The sequence below is a fragment of the Ictidomys tridecemlineatus genome, chromosome 7, assembly GCF_052094955.1.
Source record: "Ictidomys tridecemlineatus isolate mIctTri1 chromosome 7, mIctTri1.hap1, whole genome shotgun sequence".
Taxonomy (NCBI): domain Eukaryota; kingdom Metazoa; phylum Chordata; class Mammalia; order Rodentia; family Sciuridae; genus Ictidomys; species Ictidomys tridecemlineatus.
The window spans coordinates 147,123,413-147,142,998 of NC_135483.1; the positions used below are offsets into that span (position 1 = coordinate 147,123,413).

Genomic DNA, 19,586 nt, shown 5'->3' on the forward strand with positions numbered 1-19,586 from the left:
TGACAGCACTATATTAAGCAAAGTAAGCCAAATTCAGAAAGGCTTGTATGTTTTCTCTCATATGTGGCAGCTCAGGAGAAAAACGGGGGTGGGGGGGACTGTGTCCCATGAAAATAGAAGGAAGACCAATAGATCAGAGGAAGGGGATCAAGGGAAGAAAGGAGGGGAGGGGAAGTATTAGGGGGGAAATTGACCAAATTATAATTTTCAATTGTGTGTATGTATGAATATGTAACAATGAGTCCCACAATTATGTATAATTATAATGTACCAATAAAAAAGAACAGATTAAAATGAAAATAAGCATACGTGCTGTTCTTTTTGCATAACTGATTTTGTGGAATAAAATTCAGACTCAGCTCACTACCCACATCTGTCTAACTATGACTGTAAACTAAGTCTTCAGGTTTCTCTGAGTCCAGCTAGAGATTAGAATGTAAGATCACTACTGATGCTATAGTTTGAAGATGATTCTAATCATAAGAATTTATGTGCTTATTTCCCTTTTCAGTAAATATAGACAATATTTGTAAATGTGTGAATTGTATAGTTGAATTCTGTAAGAAATGGAATCATGGAAAACATGCTGATCAGATCACCATTTACATATATGAAGCTAGTTTTAAGTAAGTCTTCTAAAGAGGAAATGCAGTTTGTCATTAGGACACAGCTGCTCTTCAATAAAACATGGCTAAAGCAATAGGTGTGGTACAAATTAAAGTATTTCTGTCACAAAGGTTTTAAATTGGGTTTTAAAATAACCCTGACAGCAGAATACATCAGTCACTAGAAAGGCAATATGTCAATCAATGGAAGTGTAACTGATGTGATACAGCAATCTGTATACGGGGTAAAGTTGGGAGTTCATAACCCGCTTGAATCAAACTGTGAAATATGATGTATTAAGAACTATGTAATGTTTTGAACGACCAACAATAAAAAAAATAAAATAACCATCATATACACTGAAAATTCTTGAAGGCAATTATTATTTATCCAACTCTTGACATCTCACAAAAGCATTTCAGCACCTGAGAAGACAGGATAACTTAGAGTATCACATAAATTCCAGAATCACTTATTCAAATCAAATATCCATTTTTACACCAAGGGCAAGTACTTCTTCATAAAAGAACTGTGTAATATATTACCTAGAAATGAATGTTACATATTTATAACTCTGGCTGGTAAATCCCAGTCATACTATTATTATGCCATTAAAATGGAAATATATAGAGTTGAAAAGAGGAGTGATCATAATAAAAGCACTTTATTCTGCACATAATACCTAAAATTCAATCTAATACAACTTCCAGATACCAGAAGTTTAATGTTTATGGTCTTTATTGAATAATCTTTTCCTTCTTTGACTAAAGTCAATAAAAAGTCATCTCTAAACTTTTCAGTCAAGCTAGAAACCATTACATTATATAAGGTCATCAAGAGAAGAATAAAATCAAAAGAGCATCTTTCCAATTCCTGCTAGCAAATGCTTTAGTATTTATCATCTGGATCCCAATATTTAAATATTTTCATTGGATTGAAGTTTGACCAATATTTTGTGTTAATGCGTTTTACTTGCATATTCATATTGGATTTAAGGTTATTTTAATAATTTTTTTGAGAGAGAGAGAACTTTTTAATATTTATTTTTTAGTTTTCAGTGGACACAACATCTTTTTTTTATTTTTATGTGGCAGTGAGGATCGAACCCAGCGCCCTGTGCCTGCCAGGCAAGTGTGCTACTGCTTAAGCCACATCCCCAGCTCAGATTTAAGGTTATTTTAAGAAAAATAATGTTATTGAATAATGTTATAAAGATTCTAGAAAGCCTTTTAGGTTGGGAGGAGATAATTGTTTATAAAATTTATATAGTAATGCCAGGCACAGTGGCACACTGTGTACCTAATAACCCCAGAGACTCGGGAGGCTGAAGCAGGAGTATTGCAAGTTTAAGGTCAGCCTCAGCAACTTAGTGAGGCCCTAAATAACTTAGCGAGATCCTGTCTCAAAATTAAAAAAAAAAATATTTGGATATGTGGCTCAGTGATTAAGCCCCTGGATTCAATCCTGGTACTCAAAAATATATATACATATAATTTTGGTGAAATATACATAACAAAAATCTACCATTTAACCCATTCTTTTATGTACAGTGCAGTGGTATTAAGCACATCCAAACTGCTTGACAACTATCACTGCCCTCCATTTCCAGAAGTTTTTCATCTTCCAAACTAAGTACAAGTTTCAGGTCAGCCTCAGCAACATTTCTCTCTCTGTAGGTAGAAGAAAATCTAAGTAACATGTTTTTCAAAATACACTCATATATTGGAGTTACACTCAAGCAGAACTCCTCAGTTAAAGGGCTCCAGTAACTCTCTTTTACACTTTAGAAGAAGCCATTGAACACAGTCATTTGTTGCAATGTTGCTGCTTGGTATTAGGGACACAAGGAGTCAGGCATATTTGTTGATATTTACAGAGCTGTTATATATTTTGGATTCTGGCTACATAATTACCTTTAAACACCAATGGAAATATTGTAAACATTAAATAATGATTTATCTTTTGATTATGTATGTACAAAAGTTCATGCATACTTTCATATTATGGCATATGCATAGGAAAGTTTATTAATTAGTACTACTCCTCACACTTCAGATAGAGCCGTAATATCCAGAGTATACAAAGAACTCAAAAAATTAGACAATAAGATAACAAATAACCCAATCAACAAATGGGCCAAGGACCTGAACAGACACTTCTCAGAGGAGGACATACAATCAATCAACAAGTACATGAAAAAATGCTCACCATCTCTAGCAGTCAGAGAAATGCAAATCAAAACCACCCTAAGATACCATCTCACTCCAGTAAGATTGGCAGCCATTATGAAGTCAAACAACAACAAGTGCTGGAGAGGATGTGGGGAAAAGGGTACTCTTGTACATTACTGGTGGGACTGCAAATTGGTGCGGCCAATTTGGAAAGCAGTATGGAGATTCCTGGGAAAGCTGGGAATGGAACCACCATTTGACCCAGCTATTGCCCTTCTTGGACTATTCCCTGAAGACCTTAAAAGAGCGTACTACAGGGATACTGCCACATCGATGTTCATAGTAGCACAATTCACAATAGCTAGACTGTGGAACCAACCTAGATGCCCTTCAATAGATGAATGGATAAAAAAAAAATGTGGTATTTATACACCATGGAGTATTACACAGCACTAAAAAATGACAAAATCATGGAATTTGCAGGGAAATGGATGGCACTAGAGCAGATTATGCTTAGTGAAGCTAGCCAATCCCTAAAAAACCAATACCAAATGTCTTCTTTGATATAATGAGAGCAACTAAGAACAGAGCAGGGAGGAAGAGCAGGAAGAAAAGATTAACATTAAACAGAGACCTGAGATGGGAGGGAAAGGGAGAGAAAAAGGGAAATTGCATGGAAATGAAGGGAGACCCTCATTGCTATATAAAATTACATATAAGAGGTTGTGAGGGGAATGGGAAAATAAACAATGAGAGTAATAAATTACAGTAGATGGGGTAGAGAGAGAAGATGGGAGGGGAAGGGAGGGGGGATAGTAGAGGATAGGAAAGGTAGCAGAATACAACAGTTACTAATAGGGCATCATGTAAAATTGTGGATGTGTAACCAACGTGATTCTGCAATCTGCATTTGGGGTAAAAATTTGGAGTTCATAACCCACTTGAATCTAATGTATGAAATATGATATGTCAAGAGCTGTGTAATGTTGTGAACAACCAATAAAAAAAAAGAAATAAATGAAGAAGAAATAACTGCTTGTCTGATGAAAAATAAATCAGAGTTTGCAGGAAAAGTTAGCATTTTATGGAAAAAATAGTATTCAAAAAGCACCTAATCCACTGACTTGAATGTAAGAGGAGGCATATGTCTGTCTGTGTGGGATGGCCCTACTTTGCTGGCACTCACTCCTCCAGTTCTGCAGCCCTGGACTCCAAACTGTAGCCTTGCACTATGAACAAATATTTGCTGACTGCCTGCTCACAGGCCACATTTGTTCCACTCAGTTCCCAACCCATCGATGGCATGTTATGGAACCTTTCCCTTCAACATTTTCTGATGCCTGAGCGAACCCTATTCATTCACACTAGCTTCTTCTGTTTTACTCTCAAATCCAAACTATACTATATGCTATGGACTCCAGGCCTTGAGCAAATTCTGTTCTTTTCCAATGTCATCCATTCATCTTCAGATTATATATCTGTGCCTATGAAACCTGGAGACCCCCAGAGATGATGATGTCTAGTATGGTATGATAGCAAAGGAAAGCACAGCCTTTGTGAGATGCTGAATGGATTCAGTTTGAGGAGTGGCAAGCAGAGACAATGTGCCTGGTTTCCACAATGAGGTGAATGCCACTTTAACCATAAAGCCATTGGCAGGCACCATTTGACACAGCATCCTCTATACTTCATTTTTCAGAGCAAACTGAAAATCATTGTAATCGCAGCCACCTTATTAGTATTTTGTTATTGCTACCGATACAAGATTTTGTAGCTTGTACACACTGAAAATCTCACATGCAGTTTAAAAACCCTCCTCACTTGGGTAGCATGTGCAAAGACCAAGCATGTTCTCTTCCACGTTATACCTCTGTCTATTTTTCTCTCTCTTCTTTATTTTTTCTTTTTTTAGTACCAGGGATTGAACTCAGGGACACTCAACCACTGAGCCACATCCCCAGCCCATTTTGTATTTTATTTAGATACAGGGTCTCACTGAGTTGCTTAGCTCCTCGCTGTTGCTGAGGCTGGCTTTGAATTCTCAATCCTTCTGCCTCAGTCTCCAGAGTCACTGGGATTACAGGTGTGTGCCACGGTGCCCGGCCTGTCTGTGTTCTTTTTATTTTAATATTTATTTTTTAGTTGTAGTTGGACACAAATCCTTTATTTATTTATATTTACGTGCTAGGCGAGTACTCTACCGCTGAGCCACAACCCCAGCCCTTCTCATTTGGCTTCTGGTAGGAATTACCCATTGATGAAAATAAAGCAATATACTAAGAATAGCCAGGATAAAGATGCCTCGGAATTATTTCTTCACTTTAATATAGTCTCTTCTTAAAATGCAATTTATATGTAAACTCTCAAGAGTTCCATTATATTCTTAGTAATATCAGCTAACGATTACTGAGATTACTGACAGTTTACAATGCACAAGGAAGAGTCCTAAGAGTTTACATTAGACTGTGCATTTAATCCTTAGGACAATCCTGTAAGGTAGAGACAATTATGATTCCCATTTAATACACAGCATAAATTAGAAGGGGTATTAAGAAATTTACTCAGTGCCACCTAGACCTTATCCAAGGTCATTAGGGATGCTCCATCACACTCTTAATCATGTTTTAAATGTCTGTGTTATTTTCCACATGTAGATTGTTTCTATTTCCCAGTTTTACCTACTTTTTAAAGATTTTGCAGAGGTGAATGGCAGTGCATATGGTTGGTCCTGCCTGAGACTGCTGCCACGTAAGGGCACTGTCCTTTGCTGGGCACCTGGACACTTCAGCTCAAGAACTGGAATCTCAACAATTTTTGGTGCACACTTTATTAGCAATCCACTGCTGAACCTCATGAAAGGGTTACTTAACTTCTATAGTTGGTGGCCACAAATGACTTTTCAGGCTTTAAAGTCAAAACTGGAGACTCTTCTGCAAAAACAGAAGGTACGCATTTTATCACACCTTGAAAATGGATGTCTCTCTTGTTTTTCTACATACACAGGCATCTCACTAAAAGGAACAGACACTACTCTAAGTAAAAACAGTTTCCTTCATGATCAGCCTCGTGGAGATGAATCCTCAATTTATAAATGGGAGTGGAAGGGAGAAAAGATTGATTTTGCTCGACAGTGCACAAAGGGGTGAGTTTGCTGTTTTAAGAAACTGTTTACATTTTTGTTTTTTTAAAAAAATGAGACTTCTTAGAGGATTTTATCAATTTATATCTAAGTCAATCATATCCAATATATTTTAGAAGTATCTCAGTATAGATCTATTGCCCTATATTCTAAGACATAATTGTATGTGGCTGTTTAAAATAAAATAAATTTAACAAAATAGAAACAAATCAGATTATTGTAATTGCAGGATTTTGTTTCCATTTATAGTTCTCAATGTACTCACTCAAAATTTGTGAGCAAAAAGCAGGTTTGCTTTCTCTATTAATTCATTTAGAATCAGCAGACTCATTTGCTGAAAAGAGATCCAGGTGCTAAGCAGAAGCAGTTGCAAAATTCAGGAAAATCTTATTACTGGAGAAACATGGTCCAAGACACTTTATGACAGACATTAAGGCTGGGTTTGGGTATTGTATATGATACGCTTTTTAATGGGGACTGATTACTGTAAGACACATACACAGATGAGTCTCCTTCATTTACAGTGACACCTTGTAGACAAAAACAAAAGTGTTCAAATACAGAGAATTTTTTTTTTTTTTAGAAAACTGCAATTAAATATGGTTAGATGAGTTGTGAATCTGAAATCAGGCCCATGGAGCAGAAATAACTATTTCTGGTTAAACAGAGGAGCACTCTTGTGGTTCATATGTTCTGATAGAGAGCCTTGGTATGTCTGTGATTCTGCTCTTTCTCTCATGTCACCTGTGGTGCATGAGCAAAAGGGCTCCAAAAGAAATGTACAACTCGGTCATTTACCACCACTCTCACTGTGGCCATCTGAGTCCAAACTACAATTCTTTCTTATCTGAATTACTGTGGTAGTTGCCTAAGTGGTCCCCTTCATCCTCTTTTCAACAGAGTAGCCAGGAAAGGTGTGTTTAAACAGCTGAAGTTCTGACAACCTCTTGGCCATCTGCCTTACTATTCCCATTCTGACCTCATGTACTGTCCCTCTAATTCTCTCTGAAGCAGACCTCCTTGGCTCTTCCTCAACCCTGTTGGGCATGTGCCTGGCTCAGGGCCTTGGCACCTGCTCTCCTCAACCTAGAATATTCGTTTTCCACAAACCACACGACTAGGTCCCTCCCTTGTTAGTGAGATGGATTGGGTTCTTCTTTCCACTCTGTCCTAAACTATCAACCCCACACTCAACATACATAGACTTAGAAATCTTATTCCCTACTTTAGTTTTCTCCTTAGTGCAATATTTATCATCAAATATGCATGTCATTTTTGTACTCTTATTTATTTTCTGTCTTTTCATTAGAATGCCAGACCTAGGAGATCTTGCTTGCCACTTTGTGGTACCTATAAGAGGAGCTGGCATGTAAACAGGCTCAGTTTTTGTTAAATGGAATGAATGAATACATGAGTGGATGAATTTAAAGTCATAAAAATCATAAGCCATGACCAATAAAAGTACTCATATAAAATAATTTTAGTGGAGAGGAATCAGAAATAAAGAAAAAAATATGCACACATGCATACATTCATTGTTTTTCTTGAAAACTGGTATTAAGTACTCACATGTAACTTCTCCCAGGAGATAAATCATGCAGTCTCTCAAAAAGTTTATAATATAACTGGGAAGATGGAGAAATAAACATTCATTGATGAAGCATTCTAATAGAAGTAAGACTGGGGCACTGAGCAGGGCTCCTGACCAGAGTGGCAGGAATACATCTGTACTGAGAAATCAGGCTGGAAAGGAAGCAGGCCAAAGCCAGATGATAAATGATCTCTTCTGTCATTCTAGGTGATTGGATTTAATCCTAGAGCCACTGATAAATTTCAAGGTGGACATTATGACGAGTAGATTTTTGTTTTATGGAAGTCATTCATATAAGGATGTTATTTATATTGTTAGGTGTAGTAGCAAATAAATATAAACCATAACCAAAGCCATGGAATTGGATAATAAATCATGACAGATCCATATAACACAATACTAAATCTGCATTAAAATGATACAGATAAGTATTCATTGATAGTATGGGTTTGGTGTTGGGTTCACCATCTTTCTCACCACCTCCAAACCTATCAACATCTTACATGAGTTCAACAGCCATATGGTCAGCCCACTTGTTCTTCTCAGGTCCTTCAATGAAGAAAAAGTGGAGGAACTTCAGAGATTCAACTTCACCTCATGGGTCTACTCCAAAGATCACACGGGGCCCTAGAAAACTCTGGAAACTGTTGTTCTCTTCTTTTACCTCATCTTTTTATCCTTTTTTTTTTTTTTCCGCTCAGACATTATGTTCTTTGGGGAGAAATGAAGGAAATAGACTAGACCAAGGATTGGCAAACTTTGTCCATAAAGATCCAGTTAGTAAACATTTTAGAACTTACAAACCTATTGTCACAATTATGTAACTTTACCATTGTAGTAAAGCAGAAACAAAGGACACATACTAAACAAATGGGACTCTATACAAAGCTTTGTGTACAAAAAAGCAGTGGATTGGATTTGGACCACAGGAGCACAGTTTCCTAATCCCCTCAAATAGATCTTCTTTCTCTTTCCCCTTTTGTCCTATTGGTTGGCCCTCACTCCTTTTTGTTCCTACCTCCACCATCCTCTCATCAATGTCAACAGCTCCATTGATAGACTCTTTCTGATCAACTCTCCCACAAAAACTAAAATCAGATTAATCTACCTTGGTTGCTAAATATTGATGGTACATTTTACCACTGGTAATATTATAACTCCTGGTTTCAATACAGAACTTTCACCATTTCATAGCAAACATCCTATATTTTCTTGATGAGTTTTCTCTTTTATACTCTTTAGTAATAACTTCTAATCTTTCCCACTTTCCTCACGAATTTTATCCTACTACTAGCCTCCTTGTTCCCAGCATATTATTTCTTATCTCACTTTATAGGCAAAATAGAATATATCAAAAGAAAACTCCCTAAATGTTTTGCTCTCACCTACAAATGCACTGCCATCCAAATCTGTATTTCCTTCCTTTTTATCTTACTGGAAGAAGATAATTTCTCTCTTCCTCTCTCCTGTGCATTTGATCTCTTCTTCTGGTTCCTTTCCACCAGAATTTTAATATGCTCAGATTTCTCAAGAAAATAAAAAATCTTGATGTGAGTGTGTGTGTGTGTGTGTGTGTGTGTGTGTGTGTATGGTGTGTGTACATATATTATATAAAGTTTCATAAAACAAAAACAAAGTTGACCTTATTACATGCCATGAGCTATAATATTGTCTTTTCTGCAATAATTCATTTTTTCAATGTACCAACCAAGACCCACTTAATTGATTTCATATCCCATTAATAGGTATGCCTGAAACTTGCATATGCATGAGTAAATGCATAAGAATTCACATTGCCACATTTTTAAAGGAGAATAGCTGTATAATGGCATACATGTTTATTAACATGATACATAAATTATGATATGATCATAACATGGAAAACACAGCATATAATAACACAGTTATATGTAGAAAATATGTATAAACATCAAAGACAAAATACTATTGCAGAGTAGGATTAAAATATTTTATAAATTTATAAAATTTGACAACCTATAAAATACTATGTTTTTATGGATGGACATATGGAAAGACCCATAAATCTCAAGTATAAAAAGATGCTTACAAATAATAAACAACAAATTCAAGAACCGGTTGCCCCCAGGGCAAAGTCTACAAAGGATTTCACCTGTTACGTGGCATTCCTTGAATATTTGAACCAATATGGTAAATATTAAGATTCAACAAAACTGTATGGTGGGTACATAGGCAGTTGTTATATTAGTTGATTGTTTTAATTTAAATTTCTAAATTTTTCATTTAAATTTTTATGAAAAATCTGCTAAGGATGTGAGCAGATACACTAATTTAACTACTTAGTGATTGTCATGGTCAAGGCTCACTCCATGATCCCTTTTATTTCACCATACATGCTTTCTCCAGGAGATTTGCATCTGGGTTGAATTTCTGATCCATGTGTTGATGACTGAAGTTTATACATCCAGCCCAAATCTCTTCTCTGAGCTCTAGATCCTTATATCCAACTGCTACTATCTGGAAGTTTCATAGGAACTTCAGCTTCAAAAACCTGAAACTACCAAAACTGAACTCATGATCTTCTCTCCAACTTGGGTACTTCCTCAGTGTCTCAGTAAGCAACCTTACTTGTAACCAGTTACATGAGCTATAAACTTAGAGGCCATCCTTTTTATCTCCTGCCTTCACCATGCTTCTCATTAAATTCTTCATCATGCCCTTTTGCTTTTGCTTCCCTCATCTCTCTTGAATCTTGCCCCCTTGAACCCATTTCCACCACCACCACTATAGTTTCATTAAGCCCTCACTGCTCAGGGTGAGATTTCTGGGCAAGGAACATCATTGTCACTGGAAACTTGTTGCAAATGCAGATTCTCAGGCTACCCCAGATGTGCTGAATGAGAATTTGATTTTAACACAATCCCCAGATGATTTATATGAACACTAAAATTTGAAAAACATCCCTCTCTTGCAAACTTCTTTTGTCCTTTCCCTGTTCCACTGTACTTTCAAGAGTGGGCAATAAGATGAATGAGTTGGAAAAAAAAAATGAAATTAGTTTCTTAACCATGTCTATCTCTCCAACATCATTTCTAACTCCTGTCCCTCTCTCCCTTAGCTCCAATCACAGAAGCTTTCTTTTGGTTCTTCAAACGCATCATTTTGCTATCTTCCTTTGCCTGGAATGCTCATTTCTTCCTTCAATCAGTTAACTCCTATTTAATATTCCATTTCAGTTACCTTCCTCTCTGACTTCCATAACTGTTCCCTCTCTGTCCACAATTAAAACCATTTCCCTGACCTTTATTCTCAGTTTTCCCTACGTGTTTCCGTCACAGTACATATCATACACTGTGTGATTATTTGGTTAATATTGCACCTACCCATTTTATAGTAAGCTCAAGGAGGGCAAGATCCAAATCTGCTTTACTTACTTTGAATCTTCAGTTCTTAACACAGGGCTTAGCATAGAATAGGCTCGCAATAAATATTAGTGACTTTCTGGCTGAATAAATGGATGCTTAAAAAGTAATGATTTTCGTTAAGGGAGGGATGAGACTAGATGACCCCTAAGGTCGAGCCATGTGTCTCTTGCTTGGCTCATAAATCTTTACTTTGTCCCACTCACAGAGTAAGAATTGTTGTTGTAATTCCCCTACATGCCCTAGGTAAGGTCAGGACTTTTTTTTTTTTTTTTTTTTTGCAATCTGACCTCCAGAGTAGACACCATAAACTAATATTCTTTCATAAATATCTCTTGTGCCAAGAAAGAGTCTAAGCATAATGGATACATAGGAATGTGAGAAGTCAAGCAAAATGCCAAGTTGGTTTACTCTGCCCTGCAGAGAGCCATACTTATCCAGAAAAATCTGTCAGAGATTAAATTTAGAATGTCTCGGGCAAAAGAGAAGTAGTAGGGAGACAGAAGCAAGTGAGGAGGAAAAATAAAAATGTAAATAATAATAACTATTATCATAGTACTTACAGAGCACTCACATGCGCTCTGTATAAGAATGATTGTTATTCCCATTATGCATATAAGGCAACTGAAGCAAGGTACTTTTAAATGAGCCCTACCAATATCTATTAGTAAATGTTGGAACTGAGATCTGAAACTAGTGTTCTGTTTTATATTCAACCATACAATGATGCCTCCTTAACCAAGATAATAGGTTAAGAAGGGAAGATTTAGGGCAAGTGTTGGATATACAACAAAGAAAAGCCTATGCACATCAACAGCTATGGCCATTAAATTATTAGGGCCACAGCAGGAGTATCACCTCTATGAAGATTAAAATTGAGAGCAACATCCACAATCCTACCAAACCTTAAATCTTCTTGTTTTGGAAGGACAGATTTGTGACTATATTAATGATTTAATGCTGACAGTTTTCTTTATCTCCATCTGTCCAAACTTTCCTGCTTATTATACCTATTTCCCCAAACTATACCTACCCAAGTTATCAATTACTGGTGATTAATTATAATTATAATTAAACACATATATAAACAAGCCATTAAAGCAAATAATCTCACAGAAGAATAAGGATCATTATGTGATGATACCTCATTCCCAATCCGTGCACTTCTTGTGCATGACCCGATTCCCTCCACTAAACTAGCCATGTCTCACTGTAGTTGATGACTTCCAAGTTCACATCTCATTTCTAATCACTAGTAACTTCAGAATCTCTGTTTCACCTCTGACTTACCAAGAGCTGTTTGCTCTTCTGTGGTCTAAGTAGCTAAAAGGCCCATATGCAGGGTAAACAACCACAAACCTACACACTTCTTCACACAACCCTTAGAAGAGTGCTTGCATAAGGACCATAGATGGCTCTACAAAAAAAGGAATTTAACAGGAAAGCACTGGGACCAAAATCTCATTGACAGCTGGTTCTCTGAGTTGAGAACACACACTAATGTTTACTCTGCACTTAAAACTTTCTAAAATAATCCAGTTCAGAGTCTATTTCAGCTCACATATAAAAGCTAGAATACATAAATTCAATTTGATTGCCCTGTGTAATAAAATCCTAAACTGAGGTTGATAGATGCAAAATCTTCATTTACTTTGTGATGGGTAAACAATGAACTGATTATTACTAAGTTTTGCTTTTATTCTAGTTTTGTTTAAAATGTTGGAGTGGTATGCCCATTTAAATAATTTACACCTATATTTTTTCTGCTTTTCAACATTGTTGAATCCCATAATCCATAATAGCTACAAAATGCAATTTAAAGCACTATAATTACCTCTAAAATTTTGTCTAACAAAAAATAACAAATTCCAGCAAGGATGTTGACAAAAGGGAACACTCCTATACTGTTGGTGGGGATGGAAATTAGTAAAGCCATTAGGGGTAGGGTATGGAGGTTCATCAGAGAACTAGAAATAGAAAATTTAAGGCTGGAAATGTTTATTTTTGATATATCTGATAAAATAAAGGTAACTGAAAGATCAGTGCAAATCAATAAGGAGGAAAAAAGTAAGAGTCCCAAGTAGAAACGTAGATAAAGGGAATTTTCCTTCCCAATACTAGAAAAGACATATGATATACATCAAAATGTTGGCTGAAGCTCTATCTGTAGAGTGAAATAGTAGGTGATTTTTGTTTTCTAATTTGTGTCTTTCAAGATGGAGCATATTCTCCTTTTTTAATTTAGGAAAAGCAAAGACTATGTCACCTAAAACCTTACAACAAACCATAGAAGAAAAACCATCTGTGGAAAATGTACTCCACAGGGCAAGACCCAATCCTAAGCAGATGTAAGTTTCTATGAAATTTTAGGCATTAGTTACTTGTTTCTGTACCACATTATGCTTTAGAAAAAGCAAAAACTAAGCAACAATGAAACCCTTTATACTTAACTATTTTCTTAAACTAAAAGCCCTTATTTGTGATATCATGGACTGTAGTATAGACTATTATGTTAGTGTTCAATTAGGTTGAGACCAAGTACACATCTCAGTGTCCCCTACCCATCCAACTGTGGGTGCCTCAAAACTGCTGCTCATCTCTGCAGATCTAGTGTCTTGTTCAGTGCCTGATCATGGGGTGCTCAGAGCTATAGGTTAAACCCATGGACAGGGGCCCTATCATTATGACACACCATGCAACACAAGACATAAAACAGAACGGATGAGTTACTCTAGTGCTTTACATGACACCAGGTATTTTTATGGAAACTCATTTACTAATTTACTTCAAGTCACTTACATTCTCCATTTGTTTTCAAAATGGTTCACATACTCCAGATAGCAATAAGTCAACTTTGAGATTTTAGTCATGTCATGGAAAATAAAATGACAAAAAAGTTCTAATTTTCCACGAGTACTTAGTACAAGACTATGTCAAAACTAATTCAAACTAAGGGTTTCCCACAATCAGCACAATTAAATCTTTCATTAAATTATAAATGTAGCTTTCACAAATATTCAGAACTTCCAGTTAATATTTGTTTCCATTATGGAGGATATTTAAAAAATATCCAATTTGTCATCAGTTTTTAATATTTGCATAAACGTATCAAGATCCTTGAAAGCAATTTTTCCTTACACAGATTAGGACTAGCATCTGAAGATTTACTTTTGCCCTTAAATTACTTTGCAAAGAGGTTTCTTGATAGCCTGATGTTTACACTATGCTGAGCCAGCAACTTTTATAATGTCTCAATTAGCAAGGCCTGAATTAATGAGCCTTCATTATTCTACCAATATTTAAATACAGTGTGGTATAAAGTACGTCTAAAGAATGATCTTTACTAACACAAAGGATATTGTTATTTAATGTAGAAAGCATTTATCTAAGATCTTATTCATCCACAGCAGGTTAACACAAAAATAACGAGAATTTTATCTTCAGTTGTTTTGAATACTGGGTCTTAAATAAATTTTTCTCACTTTATGATTAAAGATAAATATGTTTCTTCCATTATAGAACAATTCTAATATCTGTAGTTTGAATTGTATATAAATGTACTACTTTTACATTCCATTACACACTAAATCATCAAAATAAAAACACCGAGGATTATAAATGCCAGTCTTTTAAATGACTATCTCTATATACATGTTGTTTCTTTACAAATTGCTATTTTCATTTTAAAGGTAATCTCTCATAGAATCAGACAATAACAGGAGTGAGAGATGATGCAGAGAGATTACAAATTTATTTACATTTTCCCACTCAATGTGTTAAAACATATATAGCTATTTTTCTTCTGTGCTTGATATGATCATCCTCAGGAATCTTCCTCACTAACTGGTTTGTATGAATTGCCTCAAGAATCTTTGTAGGTCTCTCAGTGTTAAGCACTTCATGCCACCATTCCCACTTTCTGGGGATACTGTGGGCTCACAATGAACACCTTGTCTAGTAAGCTTGCTGCCTCCACCCACAAACTCTACCCCAGGATTCAGAGAGAATCAAGGACAAATCTCCCTTGTTTTTGGTTTCTCAATACACCTATTTAATACTACCACCCTCATTCCATGAGCCAACAAAGATGGAGAGAAATCAACCATAGTATTACCCTTCTGGCTTTGCTCCCCTGTCCAGCCCTCATGCACCATGGAGAAAGGGGTCACCTTTCTACCATATCTTTCATTATATATCACAGACATTATAGTGTCTCATGCCCTCTTCTTGAGGTGACACTCTGCACTACTTTTTCCTCAGAGGCCGTAATGGCAGATGAACAATAAGGAAATACTACCTTACTGACATCTGAGCTTCAAGAAAAAGGAATAAGCAGAGATACTGGAAAAATATGTGGGCTGCAATGCCCACTCCGTATGACAGGCAATGGTTTGGGTTTAGACTGTCATTCACACTTACAGGATATAACTGGTTCTAACTGCCACCAGGATTACTTAGGAAGAGACAGCAGGGAACATGGCATGTCAGGATGACAGCATCAAATACCTCAAAAGAAGTCCTTATAGCAGTTAGGTTATATGCTTTCCAGATCCCATAAGATTAATGCTCAAGTCAGTTGTAAGAAACAAATGAATGTAGGCTTCTCTGACACATGGAAGCCTTATCCACAGAGGGAACCAACCACATCTTGTAACTGCCTGTAAGTATATTTTCCAACTCCCTACCAGGCATACACTCAGTCATGAGAAAACCATCTGGGGAAGCTGAGGTTATGAGTTCTTTGACAGATTTTCATGCACTTGGAATCACATGGGCTCTCGAGTCTGTTTGCTAATTAGCAGTTCTCTTAGTCGAAATCAGGAGATGTCTTCAAAATAAATAATATTGAACATGACTGATATTCCACATTTATCTTAAGTATGTTTCCAAGGAAACAACGTCAGGAGATGATAAAACCAAGGTCATTCTCACATGCAAAACAGGTTTAGACTGATAATTCCTCTCTCAAAGGGTAAATCTAAAAATATGTGAACAATTTGAAACAATAATAATGACTAATTTGTGGGAAAAATACTGTAACCAGTTCGAATACTGTTAACCACAGAATATAATTTTCAGAATGACTACATTTTTCAGGATAACAGTAAAGACATTAATTAATTTCAGACTCTAAATATCATGCTAAAGTACATGAACTAAAATTTAAAAAAATAAATGTAGACAATAAAACTTCTAAACATAGAGAAAGCTGAAGTGAGATTTTAAGAAAAGATACAGGTTCTTCCATAAAGAAGCTTGCGAAAAGAAAAAAGAGAGAGGGGGAGAATGAAATAAAGTAAACAATAGAAAGTACAAAATAAGATGATAAAGGAGAAATTCAAATACATCAGTTATGTCTAAGCATAAATGGACTATTCTCCAGGTTACATTTGAAACAAAAAAACATAATTAAGTTGTTATGTGCTCTTTATGAGATATGTAAAATATTAAAGAAACCCCAAATAATTTGTTAACATCAAAGAAAATATAGTTTAAGGCAAAAGAATTACTAGGGATAGAAAGATATGTGATAAATGTTTTAATGCATCACAAATACCTACACAAATGAACAATGTCAGCAATGGAGAGAATAACATAATTGGAGATGTTTCAAAGATTTGATTCATTAGTAAGGGGTATAATTAATAAATTTATAACACAATTTGAAAAACACAGATGAAATCAAAACATTCCTAGAAAAATACAACTGAACCAAAATTGACTCAAGAAAAATAGAAAGTCCAAGTAGTTTACATAAGATTGGTTTTAAAGATAAGTTTTTCAAATCATTTAAGGAATAGATAGATTCAGTCTCACAAGTTCTTCCAAAGAAGACATATTACTTAACTCCTTTTAAATACATATATACTAAATACATAAAAGTCAAACCATCTAATCATTTAATTAAGAGAGTATTTAATAAAATACAATGTTACTTATAATAAAAATTAACACACCAGTAATATAAGAGAAATTTCATAATGTTTTATAGGATACATTTTTTAAAAAAATCCTAGTCATAGAATGTGAATGTATTCTTGATAAGATAAGGAATAATGGCAAGAATGCATTCTTTGACCTTTTCCACGTAAATTCTAGCCAGGAGAATAAGACAAAATAAAGAGATATGTAAAATATTAAAGAAAAGAGAAGTTGAAATAAAACATTTGTAGACATGATTACATATACAAATATGAAATAATCCAAAGAGAAATTAGAATTAATGTACAATTTAGCAAGATGGAAGGGTACAAGTCAACATACAAAGTGAACTGCATTCGTACATATCAGCAATAACCAGTATATAAATCACTTATAAAAAGATATAACTTAAAATAACAATACACAGCTGGGCATGATGGTGCACACCTATAATCCCAGCAGCTCAGGAGGCCGAAGCAGGAGAATTGCAAGTTCAAAGCCAGTCTCAGCAAAAATGAGGTGCTAAGCAACTCAGTGAGATTCTGTCTCTAAATAAAATACAAAATAGGGCTGGGGATGTGGCTCAGTGGTTGAGTGCCCCTGAGTTCAATCCCTGGTAACAAAAAATAAAAAATAACAACAGATAGCACAAAATACCTAGAAAAGTATCTAAGAAGAGATATCCACCCATTTAGGAAGGAATTATAAGAGTTATATAAAGAGTTTAAAAAGACATAAATTTGTGGAGAAGAAGATCATGCACTTAGAAAAGAAGACTCGACATTTGTACAAGAATAATAAATGTTCAAGTTAGGTGTCATACCTGAAAAATAAAAGCAAGGTGGAGTGCTTGGCCCAGCAAGCTATAAAGACTTTTTATAAGTTTACAATAGTAAGACAGCATGGCATTGGGGTACAGATAGACAAATAAACCATTGAAAGAGAAAAGAGTGCACAGAAACTAACCCAGACATAGAGAGAGACTTGCTTTTGAGCCACCATGAATATTGGAAACCAGTGGGGAAGAAGAAACTATTCACTAACTGACTCTGGTTCAACTGGTAATCTACAAAGAAGAAGGAAAAATGCACAAAATTGATTGTATAAAAACAATTTTGGGAAACTAGGGATTTAAAATTACATTGTAGTACTTGTATAAGATTAATACATTTGGGAATCTGTATGGCCTTGGGGAAGGAAAAGCCTTCCTAAACTATACAAAAAACAGAAGTTACACGAGCAATAGAAACATTTGATCATATTAAAACTAATGAATTTTCTCTTGAGATGAATTTTCTCAAGAGAGTCCAAAAAAAAAAGGAGGAAAAATCAAGCCATGCACCATGAGAACATAAAAGGCAGAAAACGAATTAGCTATCTCTATTATATAAGTGACTGCTACAAGTAATTGTTTAAAAAGTAATGATTCTATTAAAAATGGTCATGGATGTGGTGGGAATTTCATAGAAGAGAAAACACAATGGCCAATAAACATGAAAAGATGTTCAACCTCATTAGTTATCAGGGATATGCAGATTAAATCCCCAATGCCCAGCATTTCATAACCACCAGATTGTCAACGATTTTAAAAAGTCAGACAGTCTCCAGTGTTGCCAAGGATATGACACAATAGAATGCTGTGCTGCTGTTGGTTGGAGGGTCTATTGATACCATAGCTAGGAAGATTCTTTGGGTTTCATTCATTCATTCAATATATCTAAATTGATCGCTTACAATGCATCTGGTACTATTTTGTGGCATGGAAACATTGCCATTTCAAGTAACTCACTTCCTAGAGACAATATCCCTGTTAAGTACAGAAATCTGTGTGTGTGTGCAGATATGAATGTTCAAACCAGTACTGCTTCTAATCAAACTAAGAAAGAAAAGTAATAACCAAAACGTGGATCATCAGTAGAATGGATAAGTAAATTGGAGTACATGACACAAAAAATATAAAACAGCAATTGAAAAAGAATGAACTACAGCTACCTATCAAAAAGTATGAATCTCAAAAACTTTTTTAATGGATGTATATGTGGCAACAGGCTTAACACATTTAAAGACATGGACATATTTAGTGACAAACTCTAAAGTATAGCAAGGAAATAATTAACACACAATTGCAGATAGGAATTACTTCTGGAAACTAAGGAAAAACAGGGGGCATGTAAGGTAAAGTTTTATTTTTGAGTCAAGTTTTAGTTACACAGGAATTTGATTTAGTTTTTCAAAACTATGTGTTTTATATACTTTTTTATTTATATATGACAGCAGAATGCATTACAATTCTTATTACACATATACTCAATATATTTTTGAAACACTCTGTATTTTACATTTTTAAATATTCTAGGTCCTTAGCTCATTAATTTGGCTAAGTTTCTTTGCTTGGTTTTCAAATGGGACCAAAACAACAAAGTGGTAAAATCAAAGACTTCCAGATATTATTATTCATAGCCCATGTAAAAACTAGTATATTCAAATATTGCCAATTAGTATAATCTTGTTTCAGTGAAAATTAAAAGAAGCAATATAAAGTGATTAGAAAACTGAATGAAAGTTTTTAAGTTTTTATCTATGATAATGTTGTCATTAAGAACAAAATATACGGTATTGAAAGCACTGTTTAATACTTAAATTGAACTGGTTCTCAAAAAATATTTCATATACGTAAATCCTTCCAGAGACTCTCTATAATTTGTCCCGTTAAGAAAGAAACCTTATCAAATCTCTATTATACCTGTCAAAAATGA

At 35.1% G+C, this 19,586-nt stretch overlaps 1 protein-coding gene across 5 annotated transcripts in view; it reads right to left on the reverse strand.

Moving 5' to 3' along the window:
- Znf385b (zinc finger protein 385B) overlaps window positions 1-19,586 on the reverse strand; it is a 359,572-nt gene that overhangs the window by 224,090 nt on the left and 115,896 nt on the right. The gene's annotated exons all lie outside the window — the stretch shown is intronic.